Source organism: Corvus moneduloides, chromosome 12, assembly GCF_009650955.1.
Source record: "Corvus moneduloides isolate bCorMon1 chromosome 12, bCorMon1.pri, whole genome shotgun sequence".
Taxonomy (NCBI): Eukaryota; Metazoa; Chordata; class Aves; order Passeriformes; family Corvidae; genus Corvus; species Corvus moneduloides.
The window spans coordinates 5,206,535-5,225,932 of record NC_045487.1 but is presented as its reverse complement, the minus strand read 5'-3'; the positions used below and the strand labels follow the sequence as shown (position 1 = coordinate 5,225,932).

The following is a 19,398-nucleotide window of genomic DNA, read 5'->3' as shown; positions in this document are numbered from 1 at the left end:
CTGTAATTATGTCCTGAGTCAGGCAGATAACAGGGAATGTGGATCCTGAAATTGTTCTCAGTTACAGGGCACAGAATGTGAGGACGACTTGTGTCATTACTGCAGATTTGTTCAGGAGAAATTATTAATAAGAGTAACTCAGCTACTGAGACATCACATCTACTTAGAGCACTCAGCTGTCTCTAGGAGGCCCAGTGTTTGAGCAAGGAGACTGCGTGGCTCTCTTCAGCTCTAGGGTGAGATTAGGATTTGTAGGGACGTACACACACAGATACACACATACAATGAGCAAAGCAGGAAACAAAGCCAAAACAGCTCAAGGCAGCCTGGAGTTGCACTCCATTTAACACTAAGTCACTCTCAGTAAATCAGAATTGTCTGTCTCCTTTCTCAAAAAACAGTTTTAAATGATTCCAAAATCCTATTCCAGCAACTAACCCTGCTGCAGCAAAGTGCAAAAGGCAGATAGTGACCAGAAAGAGCCCAGGCTAAGAAAAATTAACATTAACACTGAATGTGTGAAAGCAAAACACCTCCACAATAGGATGTGACAGTGATAATATTTCGGAAATATTGCTGTGTTCACAGTTGTAAATGAGGCCAGACTTAGCACTGTGGCCAACCAGTTCTTTTTAGGTGTCCATTTGCCAACACATTGATCGAAGTGTCACAAACTGAGTAAAATCATCAAGAGCCACACGCCTCATGCTGCTGATGTCTCCCACTTCTGTCACTGAGGGAGGTCCAAGTGTCACTTAAGGTTTAGAGCTACCAAAACAGGACCAGAAATCAATGATGGATTCTGAAAACTGTGTATGGGCTTCCATTTTCCATTAACAAAATGTTTAGAAATGCTCTCATGCCATACCTGTCGCCAGCCAATACGTGTTTGGCTGAGCAATAATTATCTGGTTAGGCATTAGAAATAGAAGCATTTTGTCCACAGTGATTTAGGATAGACAAATACCATCACCAGGAATGAAAATTATTGCTGGTAGATGGGAAGTGAAGTTCAGGCCTGCTGTCCTGACACAAGATCATACAAATTCACTGATGCCAGAAGAAGCTGCAACTTGCATAAAGGGAAATTACAAATTTACAAATAGAAGGAAAAAAAACTTCAAAAACTAGTTCAAAAACAGCAGCAAAAGGCTGACAAGGTTCCAGAGTTCCAGTACCAATCTGCAAGAAAGAATTACATACAGGATAAAAAGGGGCTGAATCAAAGACTTCCATGTTCAACCTTGCCCACAGAGAAAATCATGGGAACGTATGACAGGGTAGGACAGGTCTGCCCTGTTTGACAGAAGGAGAATTCCACTTTTAAAGCACGGGCAATGGTAGAAAGAAGGAACACTCCCCCGTTGTGACATGCAGCATTCCCATCGATTCTGAACCATCTTCTATTAAATCAATGGCAGTCTTCCCCCTGACCTCCATAGAGGTTGGACTGGACCCACAGGGGAATCAATCCCACAGGTAGTAAAACAAATGAAGGCCATAGATTTCTTCATGAGCTAGTCACCAATAGAATTAAGCCAATCAAATAGAATCAGATAATGATTTAAAATTCAAAATAAAGTCATCTTTCTCCCTAGCTTACACTTGTCTTCCTCAGATATAGAGACATTCAGGATCTGAGCCAGCCTCATTCAGTGCAAGAAATTTAAATACTCCAATCCCTGTATTTTTGTGTTAGCTAACCTAACAACATTTGGTCTAGGTGCAGACTAACTGAATAAAATAAATATTCACAACATTGGGAATTGGAGCTCAGACAGGTCTTTAAAAAATCCAACTTGTACTTGTATTTTTGATGTGCAACCTAATTAGACCAGAGCATCTTTAATTAAGTGTGTCAGCCCCAGTGGAAGCCACAGAGTTCAACGCTAATAAAGCTGATAAGGTTTTTATTTTTCAGACTTAGTTTATTTAATGCCTCATCCATGTTAAGACAATCTGTAACATATGGGCAGTTCTCCCACTATGGATTTATCGTTTGGGTGTTTCTTTTTGTGAATTAATGCAATCAAACTCCTGCCAGTGTTAATTATTTTTCTTTGAGAGCAAATCCCAGAATTGAAAATACACACACCTGTTATTTGCTCCATAAGCCATAGCACAGCAACTGAAAAATAATTTTTAAAATGATGGGAAAACCCAGAATGTTTCTGGGATTGTATAAAAGAGATTTGGAAAACATTCAAGAGTGTAGTATTTATATTTCTGGCCTTACAAGCAGTAGAGGCGTAACAAAACTCTACTCAGTATCCACATAGAAAGGAACAATTATTTCAGTCTTTAAAGATCTCTCCTTTACTGTTGCTTACTTCAAAGGAGAGAGTGGGAGGAAAGCTAGCTAGTTATTTCAATAAATTTTAAAGAAATGTGGCAAATCACTTAAGTTTTAGAATACTGAATCCAAAACCTTCTTTTGAAAAGATGTGCTTTAGTTCAACCACAAGCAAAAGAACTTTAAAAGGAGTATCACTAGTGAAATTGTACAGCTTGTTATGCCTCAGACTAGGCAGTCCTTGCTGCCTTTAAATCTCTGAAAGAATCTTCTATCCAGACACCCCATGGCAACATGATGGTGGTCTTGGATACTCACCTGGAGCCAGCAGCTCTTGGAAATCTCAGACTCTCCCTCTCCTGTCTAAGCCGTAATATTGGGAACATTAAGTGCTAAATCTGAAACATGATTTCACTGTTTGGACTTCAACAAAGCCACTGATCATTTTCATGGCTCATTTGTGCAGATTAATTGGTTAATATCTATGCAATGTTTTGGAGATGGAAAGTACTAAACCATAGCTCTCAGTCCTGATAACCCTCTGTTTCAGTTTCATCCTCCCAGCTCTGGACTCTCCACCCCTATTTTAAATCTCTGCTGTTCCATACCTCCTCCCCTTGCAAGCCAGATAATTACCATCCTACATAACAAAGGAAACATCCCTTTATAGGGGGAGATGAACTAATAGGACTTTTAATTTCTAATTTTTGGCATTCCTTGATTACTAGAGCCACAGAACACTGACTGCAGAATTGCTGGTTTTGTTCTCCAGGCATATTAGCAATGCTGCTTAGGACACACAGGTGTTCATTGCAACACTTGCAAAATCTCATCGACTCCTACTTCTCATTTGGCTCCAGTATTTTGTGTGCCAAATAATGCCATCTTCAATCTTCCCATATTCCCTGCACTGGCCAGGTGCTACTCTTCATGGAAAGCTATTCCTGAACTTGCCTTGAGACCCTCAGTCTTCCTCAAATGCCTTCTGAATGCTCTGTTCTGTGAGACATTCAGGGAGTCAACGAAACCAGAACTTATTTCCTCATGATCACTTAATGTTTTTGCTGAGGAAATTCAATACCTTCCATGCTTGCCACTTCTCTATCCACTACTTCCACCTTTTTCATCCCAGATGCGCCTCATACATGGTTAAGTTCATCTGCACGTCCTGTTTTGTCGTACAAGGTTTGGAATAAAATTTTAATTCCTTGTAGCAGTAACCTTGTTCTCCCAGGGCTTGATAAAGCATCCCCTGCACCCTTCTAGGGCTGTAAAACAATCTTTATCCTATAAAGGTCTGCAGTGAAGTCTAAAAGCCCATGATCTTCCTGGACTCAAAGTTTAGCCAAATCCCACAGGATTTTATTTCCCATCTCCACTTTTTCAGAAATCTACCAAATAGGTGGTATTGACCCACAGCATGGCAGCAATTTATTTAGGTTTGCTGCTGTTAATGACCACACTCTATTTTCCCCTTTTACACTTTGACAGCCTGTAAATAAAGCAAAAAATCAAAAAGTCTATGCAAACCCAGGTCTGTCCACTGATATTTATAAACCCCAGAACAACCTCCAAAACTGACCTCTGTCATTGCTGAGAGAACCACAGAATCCTGGTACTTAATTCAGCTGCTGTTCATCAGAGAACTTTGCTTTCTTTACTCAAGAGGTTCCCAAAGGAAGAGGAAAGAAATTCTTGTTTTCAGGTACAGACAGGATCTTTCTACGTGCACACACAGCTGCTGTGAGCAACAGACAAGTAGAAACCTTCCATTCCCTCTGAAATTTGGATTCTCAACAAGGAAAGGCTTGGGCTCACACAGGTTATTTGCTGGTACTCTTTCAACAGCAGGGATATTACCACACCTCTTATTATTTATCTCAGGGATTCTAAAGCAAAGCAGCTGAAAAAATAACTGCAAATACAAGGTTAGAAAAACAGAATATGGAGAACAAAACTACTGTCTTAAACTGTGGTTTAACTGTTTCCATGACCTTTGCAATCTTCTGCTTTTTCATGTCAAAGATACTGGGAAAACAGAAACTGTTGTATTTTGCTCTGCCACTTTTACCCCTAAAATGAGGAGCTTATTTTAGAAATTGGTTTTAGAGGTGTTGATTAGCTATACAACGGCAGTAAAAGCTGACACACATTCCTTTATACATTTATAAAGTCTGGTTCAATTAAATATTTAAGTATCACATACACTTATTTTATAAATTTTCTTTTAAACCAACTTGAGGAATTCAGGATACGAAGTTCCACTAAAGGGCAGCAAGGGCTACAGTCCCGAATTCACACATTTGAAGTGTTCCCTCAGAGCTTCTGAAAAGCAGTGAATGTGAAGACTCAAACACACATTAGAATCTGCTCCTCTTGAACCACGTAGGAGAGCTTTCAGGAATCCAACTACAAATCACCCAATCATCTTGGTAAGTGTTCTTTTAAAACTTTCTTGTATGTCTGACCTGCCCCCTCTCAGCCTTCCCCAGACACGAAGGTAAGTCTGAAACCCACTAAAATACAGAGTAGTAGTTTGAGGAATATTGGGAGCCAAAAATCTCTGAAAAATCAAGTCATCAAAGTTAACACATTTCTGAAAATAACTTATCTTGTGTTTGAAACAGAGATACAGGGGAAAAAATAAGAAAAAAAGAGGGGAAAAAACCTGCAAAACCTCAAGTAGTAGCTCATGAACACAAAGCCAATATAAAAATAAACAAGAATCGGTTTGGAAAAACTGGTCCAATGGGGAAGTACCCATAGAGAGAGGGCTTATAACACTGGCTGATAAAGGCACAGGCTTCTCTCATTGTCAGGATCTGGGAACAATTCATTGTTCATTAAGTTGTTCCTTTTAAACATTCTATTTATTAAAATACTCCATCAAATTAAGACTTTTCTAACAACAAACCACAGAAAGTCAATACTGATGTCACTAAAAAAACCAGGAAGTGAGATGGAATAAAGCAAACACATTCACAAAGGATTTCCCAATGATTCCCATAACTGCTGGGAGAATTTTGCCACCCAGGATGATTCTTAAAGCTTTAGCTCCTGAGGTCCTGCTACAATTGAGAATTTCAATGTTTCTCTAACAGTGAAATATGCTCCTAACTTGAGTGGTTCAAGATGAAACCTAATAAACACTGAAGTACAGTAAAATTCTCCAAACAACAAAAATACTGTTTTATACCCAGATTTATGTTGTTATTTATGAATAAATTAAAGCTTTTGCAGTTTAAGCCATCACTTGCTCTTCTGGTATTCTTCTCTCCACAAGAAATCCTTGCAGTAACAGAAAGGAAGGAGGGAACACAAGATTTTACAAGTATTAAAGAGTTCCTGGATGTGCTATTTCAGTTTGCTGAGCAGCCCTGCACAAGAAACACAACTGGCCTCATGCAGGGACCTCGCAAGTCATGCGTGCAAGAAAAAAAGCCCAAGATGAACACAGCCCCAAAACGTTCACAACTGCAGAGAGAGAAGCAGGGGAGCCTGTCAAACCACACAGCAGATCTCGAGCTGTCTGAGGAAATCCTGCAACAGCACATGTCCAGGGGAAAACACAGAACCACTCTTATATCTCATCACTCTCCTGTAAACAGGGGTCCAGACAGCTGTTTAACAGCATACTGGGCTTCCTCCTATGGCCTTGCTGCCCAATATGCTTCTGAGCACTGGAACACTTTTGTGTTGTTGTTCTCAAATGAAAGGTTGCCTTTCGCCATATGGGCTGAGCCAGCGGAGTCCCTCAAAGCCTGAAAAAAGTCCTGGTTTATGTGGCATGAAAATAAGTGTCTTTGAGAACTGAGGTCTCCTGGGCTCAGTCAGACTCTGTCTCCTGCTGGATCTCAGGGTAGGAGATGCTGAGATTTCATTTCTTGACATTCCACCACAGTTTGATGCAGAAAGAGCTTCCCCCTACCTACATTACACTCTGGCAGTTCTGCCTCCATTAATCAAAGTAGGATATGGCTATTCAGACTATTTGTTTACTCATCTAAGAGTGCTCTGTAGTTATGTTTTGCAGCACATACCTGTTCACAGCACCACCTTTTTTCATCACATGGCCATGTATTTAGGCTTCCTGCATTTTTACCCTGACAGCCTATTGCTCACCAGTTAAGAACCACATTAGTTTGAGGATCCCATTCATCTAACATTAGTGCTTCCATTAGTGTGGACAGTTCAAACTGGGCAAAATGCACATCTCATGCATAATTTAATGGCCTTCACATAGTGAGTCAAAAAATTGTTAGTACAACAGCAAAAAACCTCAGACTATTTCTTCAGAGACTCATCACTGGGAGATTCCACAACCAGGGCAATTGCTCCACCAGATTAACGTTTGGCTCTGCACGCAGCAGCACCAAGTGCATTATAAGATGTTCCACCAATACCCTATTTCTGAACCAAAAAGCCACCCTCCTCACTCATCAAAATCTACTTTTCCTTTGGAAAGTCCTCATTATCCACGTTTCTCCAGAACTTCTTTCTTTGGATCCCAGCGGTTTGTGTCTGTTTGATACAGAATATAAAATTCTTCAGGAAAGGGTCTTTTGCTTTATGATGCATTTTTGCTTGTTTATTTAAAAAAAAAAACCCTAAACTCCCACACACTATCATTAACCACAAAAATAAATACATCAAGAACAGAATTCTATGCAGAATTTTCCTCCCACATGAGAGGCGTGATAGGCAATCAACAAACCTGAGCAGGGCTAGCATTTATTATTTAACCCAAATCAGTATCTCTGTTGACTTTACCCCTAAAGCAATTACATTTAACAGACTGACAGAGCAGGAGTGCACTAAGACAGAAACACTCAGATACCTCCTTAGTGGGGACAGGCTGAACCATATTCCTCAGATCTGCACAGTATCAGAGACTTTGCCCTTGACACACAGGGCAGGCTGGGAACCACCACTAGGGAGGAAAGGCTCCATGGGAAGAGCTGCTGGGATCAGGATCCTCATGTGTTCTGTCCTGCAGCGTGATCTTACAAAACTCTCAAGTTCCTGTTGTGTTTCTCCCTGCAAAGCTTTGCCGGCACCACTCTAGAGATGGCACCCAAAATGTCAGGGCTCCAGGCACTGCTGGGACATCAGTGTCACCAGAATTACAGCTGCCTCCCATCCCTCCTTGGATTGGCCTGATTGCTTCTTCAGCTTCCTTGCCTTTTCACAATTTTTTCAGGGCTTCTCATGCACGAAGGAAGTTATTAGGTAATTATTTCTAAAATGTTCGAGTATCCTTAGCTAAAACAGGACAGTAATTTCTGACCTTTATCTGGGATGATTCACATGCTGCAGCCCAATTCTTTTGTTACTTTCCTAAATTAGCCATTTGGAAAGGTGGGTTAGTCACCATTCGATCCCTCTTACTGCTACCGGAAAATCATCCAAGTATAGCAAGAGGAAGTTACTGATAGACTGTGACACAAAGGTGTAATTTCACAAATTGACATTGACTTACCCCATTTATCATACCCACTTTTCCCCTTCAAAAACAGTCCTATAAATCTCCTTGTGCTGCTTGTCTGAAGGTGCTCTGAATTAATATGACCACATCCTTTTCACCTCAACCCTTTCCACCCTGCTCTAGTTTCTGTCCTGACCATCAACCCAAATCTGACCTCTGGGACAGAATTGCTCCATTTAAATCCCAGAAAGGCAAAGTTTTCAAGCTGTAATGACCAGTTTGTGGTCCAAGTCTCGGTGTGATTTTAGCATAGAAACCTCCCCCTGCAATGGTCCTCGTATGTGCCTGAATAATATCACACTTTCCCCTTCTGCTTTTGTGCTCTCTCTGATATCCTTCCTCTCTCTAAGCAGAGCATTCACCTCAGTATCATGATTTTCCCCAGGTTAACTAGAGACAGCTGGATTTTCCTTTTTTGAAAGGCACTTTTAGACCCTTAGGAAAAAGCTTTAGGTGAGATCTGAGTGTTAGAGAAAGACCTGCTGCATAAATTTTAAAATCAAATAAACATGAGTTGTCATCTCTTAACAAAAAAAAAAAAAAATCAAGACAGTTCAATTTCCGAGTCTAAGCTCTAAGACAGGACAAAGAAATGACTGAATACCTGACAGCAAGAAAAAGAAAATTATAGTATTTTCAATAGCAAAAGTATTAGGAGAATGAGAGAATGATAGCAGAGCATGTCACAGGCTAAAGGAGGTCAAGAGAGAAAAGAAACAGCTGTGATCTATGATCAAATTATAGGAGCTGGGATGCATAATGTATAAATATGTGTAACATACTGTGCACATTCAGATCCCATAGACTTTTTTTTTAATTTCAATCATCTTACAATAAAGCAATATTCTTCTCACCCATCCATGGAGAAGGTTCATAAGGCTAATGAGAGCGATCACTTACGAGACCACTAGCCTTAAGTTTAAATGAATGTGACTTAGATAATGATTTCTTTCCAGCTTCAAAGTCAACACTCTTCAAAACAGCCACCAGAAACAGTACAATAGATCTGTTTTGAAGACAGAAAACAAGAATCACTGTTCATGCACTTTTTTTGCAGTCTCCCAGCTGCCAGACCCATTCATATGAACAACGTTTGAAGTAAACTACCAGCCCCAGATCAAGTACACTTGATGTCAAAAGTGACTGGCTGAGGCAGACAAGTAATGCTTGGTGCCTGAACTCCAGAGTCACAGCAGGGTTTAAAAAAGATGAACTGGAATGGTGGTGGATGAAAAAAACATTAGCTTTCCTTCCTGAAGCCATCAAATATCTCTGGAATCCTTGGGATCAATACTTCTTCATAGATGTGCAGATGGACAAGTGAAACCCACCCTCAGCAAGTGAAAGTCCTTGTAGGAAAGGTGTATTATGTCCTTTTCTGGTCTAGCCAGGTCTTGGTACCCTGCAGTTAATTTACAAGAATTCCAAGAGCTCTATAGGATATTTTCGTGGATTGAGCAAGTCAACATGAGTACCAGACCACAGAAATTGGTCCAAAAGAAGCGCAGTTTGAGAGGAAAGCACTCTGAATTGATTAGCCAATGGTCAAGGAAGCTTTTTCACATATTTGCAATCACTTTCCGTGACGCTGAACAGCAACACCAAGAATTTCCTGACATAGGGGAAAAACTTGAGTTTCAATGTGCATCCTTCCCAGAGAAATGAGGTTACTCTGAAGTGTCAGGTCCTGTGCCTTTAGGTAGTAGCCCTTGATAGGAATCCTGCCCACGTTAAACATTAGAACAAGAAATTACAAGCACTTTGTCTTCTGAGTGACTTATTATGCTCCATGAAAGCAGTGAAACACTCATGTTCTCTGTCCCAGACACTCTAGTTCAGGATGTTTTATTGAAATGCTACGGTGTTTTCTTTCTGTGATTTATAACCTTACGTATTCCCACATGCACTGAAAGACACTCAAAACACACAGGCAGTCTCCTGGTTAATAAAAACCAGATCCCATTTCAGCCAACTCTGTTACCTGAGCAATCTCCATCTTAAGAACGGCAAAATCAAGGGAGGAGACAAAAAGTAACCCCTTGTAACCCGAGGATTAGATGACCATCTCATGAGTCTTTCCAGAGCTCATCACAACCTTGCCAACAGGCTGCCACCACTTAGACTCAATTAGATAAGTATCACTGAAGCTTTGACTTAAGCTCATCTGCAACCCAAGATTAGACCACCAGATAAACATTAAACCAATGGATAGCCTTTCCTTGTGTAGCTCACAAGTATAAAACCAAATAACAACCAACAAAAAAAGAAAAAAAAGCAAGAACTAGTGGGAGAGTGTCTATATAAGAAATTAACATGATGAGTTACAAAAGCAAAATAATAATACCTTAATTCCTATTTACTCTAAGGGGTTTTAAAGGCTCAAAATACTTTTTTTAACCAAAAGAAAAATCTACCCCAAAAATGGCATGCTATGAATATTACTCCTATTTTTACAATTGCAATAAAAAAGAACATGAGGAACAAAGAAATAAGAGAAGCCATTAAAACAGAAGTGTAAGGTCTCTTTCTCTTTCAGAATTGTGTTATTTCAGGTTACTTACAGTGTCTTTCCCAACAGCAAACATGGTTTTAGAGCACCACAATACACTGTATGGCACAACTCTGAGCTTAAGGTTAACAGGGAATTAAGTATTTTCTACAGAAAAGATCCTTAAAGACAATAGAGACTTCTCTACTTACTCACTTTGCTAATAAGCAACATGAGATGCCATTAGATTATTATTGAGCGTATTTTAGAAGTGTTTTTCTAAGTTTGTGTCACAGAATATTTAAAGAAAATGAGACATTTCCAAGGAAATGCTCTTGTGCCTGTTCAGAACAAAGCCCACTCCAAAATGAGCTCATACTCAACTCCGCCCTGCCCTGGGCACAACCTCCTGAGTTAACAATCTCCACCAGAGAAAGAGCCCTGCAAATGCACCACTGTGGGCTGAGAGCCAAGCACAGATAGGCACAGACACCATGCCCAAGCCCCAAAACACACCTCAGCCAGATCCTACCATGGAATTACAGTGAAGTAATTCCTGCCAGAGGTTCTTGCTGTTGCCTTTGTTTGTGGTTGGAGTTGGAGTTTTTTCAGTTATTTTTTTATCATAGCTCTGTCCTTTCTGATAAACAAAGCAACCACCTCATCTAGTTGCCATTTGGCATTTCTGTTGCTTCATCACTACATGATCTCAGCACCTTCAACTCCAACTTCATTCGCACAGTTCCCAAATTGCAAAGGAATATCATGATGCTATCCCACAGCTGGGAAATGCAGACTAAAGAGTTGAATTATTTGCCTGTGGTCAAAGATTATGGCTGTGAAAGAGCCAATAACTCAACACTGGATCACAGGGACATGCTTCACTATCACTAATAGTTTCTGCTGGGTAAGTCAGCAAGGTGCTGAGCATCTTCTGAGACTCAGTGAGAGTGATGGCTCTCCAGATAGACCCCAAATGCATGAAACCCAGAGTAAACATTTCTTTAGCTCATTTTTAGATGGTAAAGCAGAAAAGGTATTTCCACTTACTTTTCCATGAGATTATAATTAGCTACAATTTTGTATGTAACATAGAAGACTCATGACTATGATTTCCTCCAGTCATACACATGCCATTTCATACAAATTCAATGAAAGAAACTTCAGTGACACTGGCTTGCTTTTTTTCTTTAAATTAAAAGAACAGACATGGGCATGTGCAAATTTCTTCTTAGTGCACACAGGTTTATGTTCAGAAATCCCACTAGAAGAAATACATAAATCAAGGTACAATCGTGTTTCCATGGGATTGATGGTAAAAGACAAAAATGAAGACTGTTTAGGATTTAAAACTCTTCCAGCAGCTCAGCACCATGGGGCACGTTTCAAAGCTAACTTAAGTTCAGTTCACAGCCCTTCTACTAAAGTCAGTTGAGGCTTCAGACTAGGAGGAGATGTGACAGGAATGTGACTTGGGAGGCCACCAGTTACACCCATCTGAGGAGGGGTGCACAGACTGGATCACATCCTCAATGGCTGTTAACTGTTCCTGACTTAGGAACAACACCTAGAATGAAACAATAACCAAGAGCCAGGGAATACAGAGTTTGAGAACCATCCTAGCTGTGTGAATATCCTGACCATCTCCCAGATTTAAGATACCTTTCCCTAGGATGTTCAGAGGGCAGAACTCCCAAAGATTTCTCTGGCTGTGTTGCTACTCCCACATGGTGCAGGGGTGCACAACACAGTCACAGTCTGGCACTGTCCTACACACTGTGGATCATCCATATTTATTCTCCCCCTGACGAACACGATCAAACCATTTTGATTCAGTGGTAAACATAGATGTTCTCCATTACACCAGTTTCAGAAGGTGGCAAATTCATGGGTGTCAGCACAATTGCAGCTGTTTAACTCTCAGGTACAGATTAATACAATGAGCCCTATAAAGTGTATTGCAGGGTCACTTCTCCACCAACATTATCATATATTACATTATATAGTAAACATTAACTGAGGTTTGTTTTTTTTTTTTTTTTTTTTTTGTTTTTTTTTTACACTAAGCCACACAGAGAAAATCGTATTTCATTTACAAATACTCTAAAAGGGTGAATTTTATCCCTGGATTTGTACCAGCCACACAGCAGATCTACACAGTGGATAAATTTGGCCTCTCTTGCTTGACAGTGAGGAAAATTGCACCAACTCTAGTAAGTTGCACAGTTTGTCCTAATCTATGTTTTATTCCTTCACATACACCTCAATTTGAGGGGAAAAGAAATAGATATCAGATGTGACAAGTGTATGTTTTTTTCCCCTGATATCTGACTGTTCATTTTGCCTTGGAAGGGCTGGAGCACCTTTCAAAAGTTTTAGCCCTCTGTTTCTGAGGAAGTTATCCTTGTGGCATGTCTGTCAGTTTTCACAGCGCTCAAGCAAGTCTTTGCAATTTTCACATAATGGCAGTTGTTGACAGGTTGTTAGGGCTGACAGTGAATATGTTTGAAAAACTGTCAAGCTGGTGAAAAAAAATTAGAGGAGAGAGAAGGAGCCTCCTTACATTTGTAACAGCATGTTAAACTGTAAATGCATTCTCAAAATGCATAGGCCTACTACCAGTCATGTTACTTGCTCTACAATGACAGCATATGTGAATATATGATCCTTAAAAATTAATGTCAGATTGTCATTTTATAGGTCATGGTCACATTACTACAAAACTGTTTACCTTATAAAATTGATTTTACCTTTAATGCTCAATAATAGCTGTTTCAAGCTAAGAAATTGCTAGCAGTAAGGTGCCACTGCTACTGGCTTTTAATTAGCTTTATAGTGCTTTTTCCAGAGGTATTACTGGCCCCTGAGAGCCCATGGCAATGTGCAGAACCTGGCTTCTGTCCAAGAGCCTTTTCCAGCTCTGTACAGAGGTGGTGTGGAAGGTCTCCCAAAGCTCCTCAGAGAGGTGAGCAACCAGCAGCACCTGTGGCAAAGCCCTAGCCTTGAACCCTCTTCCAAAGCCACCGGTGTCAGGTTCATGGAGAGTCCCTTTACCTAAAACTGGGACAGTCTTCAGAAATGAACCTGTGTGGATGGATCTTTATTTACACTGCCAGCCAGTGAACTCCAAAATGGTCCCTTGAAGAAAGCAGTCTAAGAAGTAGAGAAGCACCATGAATCTGACATAATAGAAATTACTTTGCCTCATGATTTTAAGATGGATTCAGCTCATTTTGGTGATGCTGAAATATGTGGTTAGTAACTGATATTAACGAGGAATCGCTTCTCTTACATGTCAGACAGACCGAGTCTTCTTGGAAAAGAAGTTGTATAATTCAACTTATTTCTGGGAAGAATGAACTTACTTATCTCTCCTTCACATAAGCAATTTCTTGAAATAATTTTAGTTCAGATTTTAAATACTTTTTCTCACAGTCTTTTTATGGCACTGCTTTGGGTTATCATTTCAAGGGTAAGAATATGAGTCCTGAGTACCTACAGTGTGAGACAGGTCTGCTTTGTCTAATATTGGAAGAGACTAAAATAACTGGGAAGGATAAAGGGCAGGCTAGCATAATCACAGCCATGAAATTATTATAACCACGATAGAGTACTGTGGACTGTATTCACAAGAACTAAACTGGTCTAAAACAAAGGAGTTTGATGTGGTCAACTATGTAGAAACAGCACTGCAGTAGACAGCAGCTGAGTTTGCAATAACATGACCAGCAGAAAAATAAAGTTATTAAAAATAGGCAAAAGAACTGTACTGGATAAATCCATGAAGGAAGATTGCAAAGGTACAGAAGAATTCATGGATTATACATCTCCCAGGGCTACGTGCAGCATCAAGAACATGCTGGGGCTTGCAAATATACTAACAACCAGAAGGATAAAATAATATAGAAGGTAACCAAAACAGAATGGTAAGGAAGACTAAAAATGAATCATGCAAGAAAGTCTAGATAACATGACCAAGAAACGCCAAACTCTGTAGTAGAGAGAGGAAGGAGACTCCATGAGGTTCAGTGTGGATTGACATCCTAGACTGAACTCAAAACTTGATGTGTCACAGAAGCTTCTTCCAGCTCCTGCTGAAGTCAAGAGAAGAACTCCCATTTATTTGAAGAGAAGCAGGATTAGGTCCTAATCCTTCTGCCTCACTATCCAGTAAAGTGAGGATAATAATTGTATTGACAGGTAATTCTGTCTCACAGGAGTATTCTGAGGATTACGTAGCGTCTGCACTGTGCTGTGAAATGCTAAGTGCTAAATATGATTATACAGGGATTTCCATCCAAAGATCTCAAAGCACTTTCCAAACATTAATAATTGAAGCTTTATAATACCCTTAGGACTGCACATGTAAAGAAGGCAAACAAGATTCAGGGCTCAGCAAAGCGGGCAAGGATTATTAGACTTATTTTATAGTGGATAAACTACACCACAGTGAGATTAAGTGACTTGCCCAAAGTAACAGAACAAATCAGTGACACTTCAGAAAACGAGCCTAGAAGGCCAGACTCCTTCACACTTTGCACAGAATGGATGCACAAGGGATGAGAGGGTCAATCAGCTTTTGGAAGGACTTGGATGGATCAGAATATTGCAGAGATGTGGAACACTCAGAGAAGACTGAGGAGAGCACAAGAAAAGTAATGTTTGTTTATTTTTAGGTACATGAGCAAGAACCAATAGAAGAAAATAAAGGAGCAAAAATTGGATTTTATTGGAAGGAGGTACAGCCACTTCTAAGAACATCAATTTTTTGGCTTACAGATTTAAAAAAGATGACAGAGAACATGTGTCATAACTCAGATTAATTTCCCAGGGGAAGAACAAATACAAAAGGAAATTGAAATCATGTTAGAACAAGAAATCAAGAAATCAGAGGGACTGAAGTCTGGTTGGATGAATGGAACATACTCCTCTGAAGTTCTAGAACAAAAGGCAAAGTATTGACAAAATCCTTCAAAATAATTTTGTTATCACAGAATTACACAACCCCATCTGACACTGAAATGGACTTGAAACTCAGGGTGGCAAGCAGAGATAGAGGAAATCACAGCAGTCTTGGTAGACAAGAACAAATGAATGTAAACAAAGACAGCTTCTGAGAACATTCAAGAACTCATTTTTGTACATGATGACAGGAGAAAGATCTTGTCTAGCAAACATGACTGAATATAAAAAAATACAACTCTGAAGTGAACTTACTTGGACTATGTTACTGGCTTTAAACAGGGCCAACCAAACACCTTAAAAAGCACTGATATTCCAGGACATTAAAAATGACCTTCATCTGCCAGCCAGCAAGAATTTGGAGCAAAAGACTCTGGGATAGTGTTGCAATATTAAAGACGAGGTATGGCAGCAGATGCTCTAAGTGAAATTTGGTTGTCAGGATCAGCATTTGGAGATGAAATAATTTCCCCCAAAATGTGTGTTGGCACAAATTTCTCAAGGGCTTCTGAACAAGAGGGAACATTGGACCGGTTTTGGAGGGAGCAGTAAGTGGAGCCCACTGTCAGTGGTTACTTCAACAATATTAATTCTCATTTCATTGCAACAGTGAAAAGGATGTTTTCACTGCCTTGGTGCAACACAGAAAAAGTGTGTTCATTCCTAGTGTGCAAAACAAGTCCAAGATCTCTCTGCTTTAGGTACTAGAAAGTTTGAAAGGAAATACCACAAACCTATACAAGCACAGATTGTGTATATAAACAAAAAGAAAATTAAGAAAAATACGTTACAGTAACTCAGGGGGAGAACAGAAGTGTTACACGGTTGTGTGTCTTCACAGTGGCCCACAAAATCACAGAAAAAAAAGTTTTGAGTACTTGCTGAAAAAGCAATACTGAACTAAAATTGCCAAACATAAAAGTGGGACTCCAGAAGTATTCTTGGCATCACTTTATTTGGTTTTAGATCTTGGTAAAAGAAAAAGGCATCTCCTTGGTTATTTCATTGCAGGAAAGAAGCCTTGAAATAAATACAGGAGACCAGCCCCCAAGTAAAACAAAGCACTGTCTTTAAATCCAGTCTCTCTTCTGTACCAGCTTCTCAGCTTTGCTTTTCCTAAATCAATTTCTTCTGTGCCATGCCATGCAATGCTGGGCACTTAGCTTGAAAAGACATCTAATAATTACTTAAAGTGTGCTGTGAATATGCATGGTTCATACTGACCAAAAGGATAAACTTCAGAGAAGTATTTTCACCTCTTTAATGGAATTAATATGGATCTGAGCAATAGGATTTGATACAGACGAACCTCATGAGCAGCTTTGTTACAAATACACTATAAATATTTTTGGTTAAAAGCGATCTGAAATAAAGATAATTTCGTTTAAAAACCTTACAGGGTTATTGGGACAGATCCTAGACATCTGTAGCAAACATTTGAAACTGCTCTGAAAACAGTCTCAAGATGTTTGAAGAACTGAATCAATTTCCCTTTAGGTCAGTATGAGTTTTTTTGTTTATTTTCAAGGAATCCTTGTGGAAAAAACACAGAAATTAAGCTTAAATACAAAAAGATTAAGTCTCCTTTTAACCCTGATTTCTGCACTTCCAACTGAGTTTATTAAGGTTTTGCCACTGACTTCATTAGCAACAGGATCAATATTTTCCAACATAAAATGAAACTATTACTCAAGTTCTTTGTTTTCCTAAATAATATTTAACATCTCCATCATTCAGAGGTTTTTCTCAACACAGTCTATTGGAGAGGACTGTGACCTCTTCAAGGTACAAAGACTGTTCAGACACTAAATAGGCTGCTCTAAAGTAAGTTTTGATAAAACCCAACTCCCTGCAAGTGAAGAAATGTACCAAATATCAAATCTTCAGTCTTATACTTTCTATTGACATACAAGATTTGCCAGATTAAAAAATGTTGCCAGCATCAAGACTAGAGAATTTTATTCATTATCCCTTCCTACGACCAATGCAAACACCACAGATGTTTTTTGTACATTAAAAGCACAGTGAACAGAACAACCAAAGGAGAGTAAATAAGAACAGTCTCTGATTTGTACTGGATTTGTATGTTTGGGATTGGATTACAAAGGATTTGACCTCAGTATTTTAAAGCTATAAACTTTCTGTATTTTTCACAATAGGTTGGAAAATAAGTATGGTCACATTGAATGAAGTTTAATTACTACCAGCAAAAACCTCAAATATCTGACCTGGGATAACTCCCACTATTTAGAGAAAATGAAACAAAATGGTTCAGTTAAATGCAAACACTTGTACTGCTTAATGAGTAACAAAAGCAGGGTGTTCACCTTCCTAATACATTTCTTCCTTGATTTTTCTACTGTACATGTCATGTTTGGCTTCACTAACTTGTTTATATCCCAAGAAGATGCACAAAGATTGTGTTCCACACACAGATTCCTAGCTCTGATAACCTAGGACAATAACATTAGGACAATTTCTAAAAATTACATAAAATAAGCAGCTTTTTGCCTTTCTAAAATAAGCAATTTTTTTCCTTTTCATTGCCATTAACAAGGAACCTGTGATCTAATAAATGTCACAATCAGTTTCATTTAATTAAAATAATAAATATTGTACAGTAATGGAGATTGACATTTATATCTTCATTTATGTGAGGTTGGATTTATGGTCAATGCTTTATTTGATGGAGGCCACAAATAATGGCTATTAAAGTGCCACAGGATGGACACAAGATCACATTAATGAAATTAGACAAGGCGAGGCATTGATATATGGAGCCCTCCTGCTAGGAAATAAAGTCATGTCCAAAGCAGATGTTTTCTTTGGCTGCAGTTTAGGTTTGCTGCATTTTTAGTGGGCAGTTTAACTTCATCTACACAAAGGTGGAAAGGAACAGAACTCCCGTGACAACGCCTCTCAAGATGTATTGTAATTAATGCAGCACATGAGATCTGCTTCCCTTGTCAAACACATTCGTGCAAGAATGATTGTTAAATGTAAAGAATTGTCTAACACTGACTATCAAATTACAGCTAAGCAGCCTGATATAAAGTTTTTGTACGTATTGGAGGAATAAACACCTCTCATCTCTCTGTCTTGCCAACTAAACATACATCCAGGGAGGTAACTATAGAAACATTCAGGCTCTTGCCCTATTTTCTTTATTAAAAAATATCAGGAGTTTTGAAATATTGGTGTAAGGTTATTATAGGGCAAGTAGAAGGGATTAGAGGGGAAAAAACATTTCCACAAAGGAGGATTCTCCCCTTACCTCTGCAGCTGCACCATCACCAGTTTTTCTAACCCATCCTGGATGCACTGGGAGATAGTTCTTTGCTTCTTGCTCCAAAGTTTTCCATGAAAGATAGTACTGCAGTATCTATCCTCACAGTGCTTGCTTAACAAATCAGGCTAGTCCATAGCTCTGCTGCAGTGAATAAATAATCTCAAGTAGAAGAACATTGTGAAAAATGAAACAAACTTGCCTCGTGGGCAAATTATCTAACTGGATGCTGTGTGAAGTTCAGATAAACATTCAGTTACATGGAACAGCATCTCAAAGTTTGATATTTATCTTTGTGGATTTATTTTCACCTCAGGATCTTCATGTGCCATGCTAATATGATGCCACACAGGTTCAAGAGGAAAAAAAAGTAAGTCATTTGGGAGGCAACATAGACAATAAAATGTGCCAAAGCAATGAAAGCAATTATATTTTTTGCTTCTGAACTAGACAAATAGCTTTTAAAGCTATGCCTTCTAAAGAATAGCTCAGTTTGGTCATTTAAGCTAAAACTAGGCATTACAAGCCTAAGGGTCTGGTCTAAATAACAATACCTTCATTAATCAATTTATAACAGCTGAGATCCTATTTCTGGCTCTAGAGAGGAATGCAATACAGCCAGTTGAAATTTGGCCTCACATTCCTCAGGCTCAGGTGAAATGACACTGCAAATAATTTAGACATCTCTGGACAATTTATTCAATAAATTGTCCAGCTTCTTGATCTATTTATCACAAGGGACGGAGCTGATTTAACTAACAACTTTACCTGCCTTATTCCAGAATCACTTCTGCATTCTGCTTCAAATTCTTCCTTGAACAAAATTAATTTCCTTATACAGATAAATCTATGCTTATGTTTCTTGAGAAGCCAGGCACAGATAA

At 39.1% G+C, this 19,398-nt stretch overlaps 1 long non-coding RNA gene across 1 annotated transcript in view; it reads right to left on the bottom strand.

Moving 5' to 3' along the window:
* The window catches only part of LOC116450029, a 145,256-nt gene extending 126,584 nt beyond the window's left edge, over positions 1 to 18,672 (bottom strand). Inside the window, exon 1 of the long non-coding RNA XR_004242636.1 lies at positions 18,503 to 18,672. This is a non-coding gene — a long non-coding RNA (uncharacterized LOC116450029). The remainder of the gene's footprint in view (positions 1 to 18,502) is intronic.
* Positions 18,673 to 19,398: the final 726 nt, after the last annotated feature.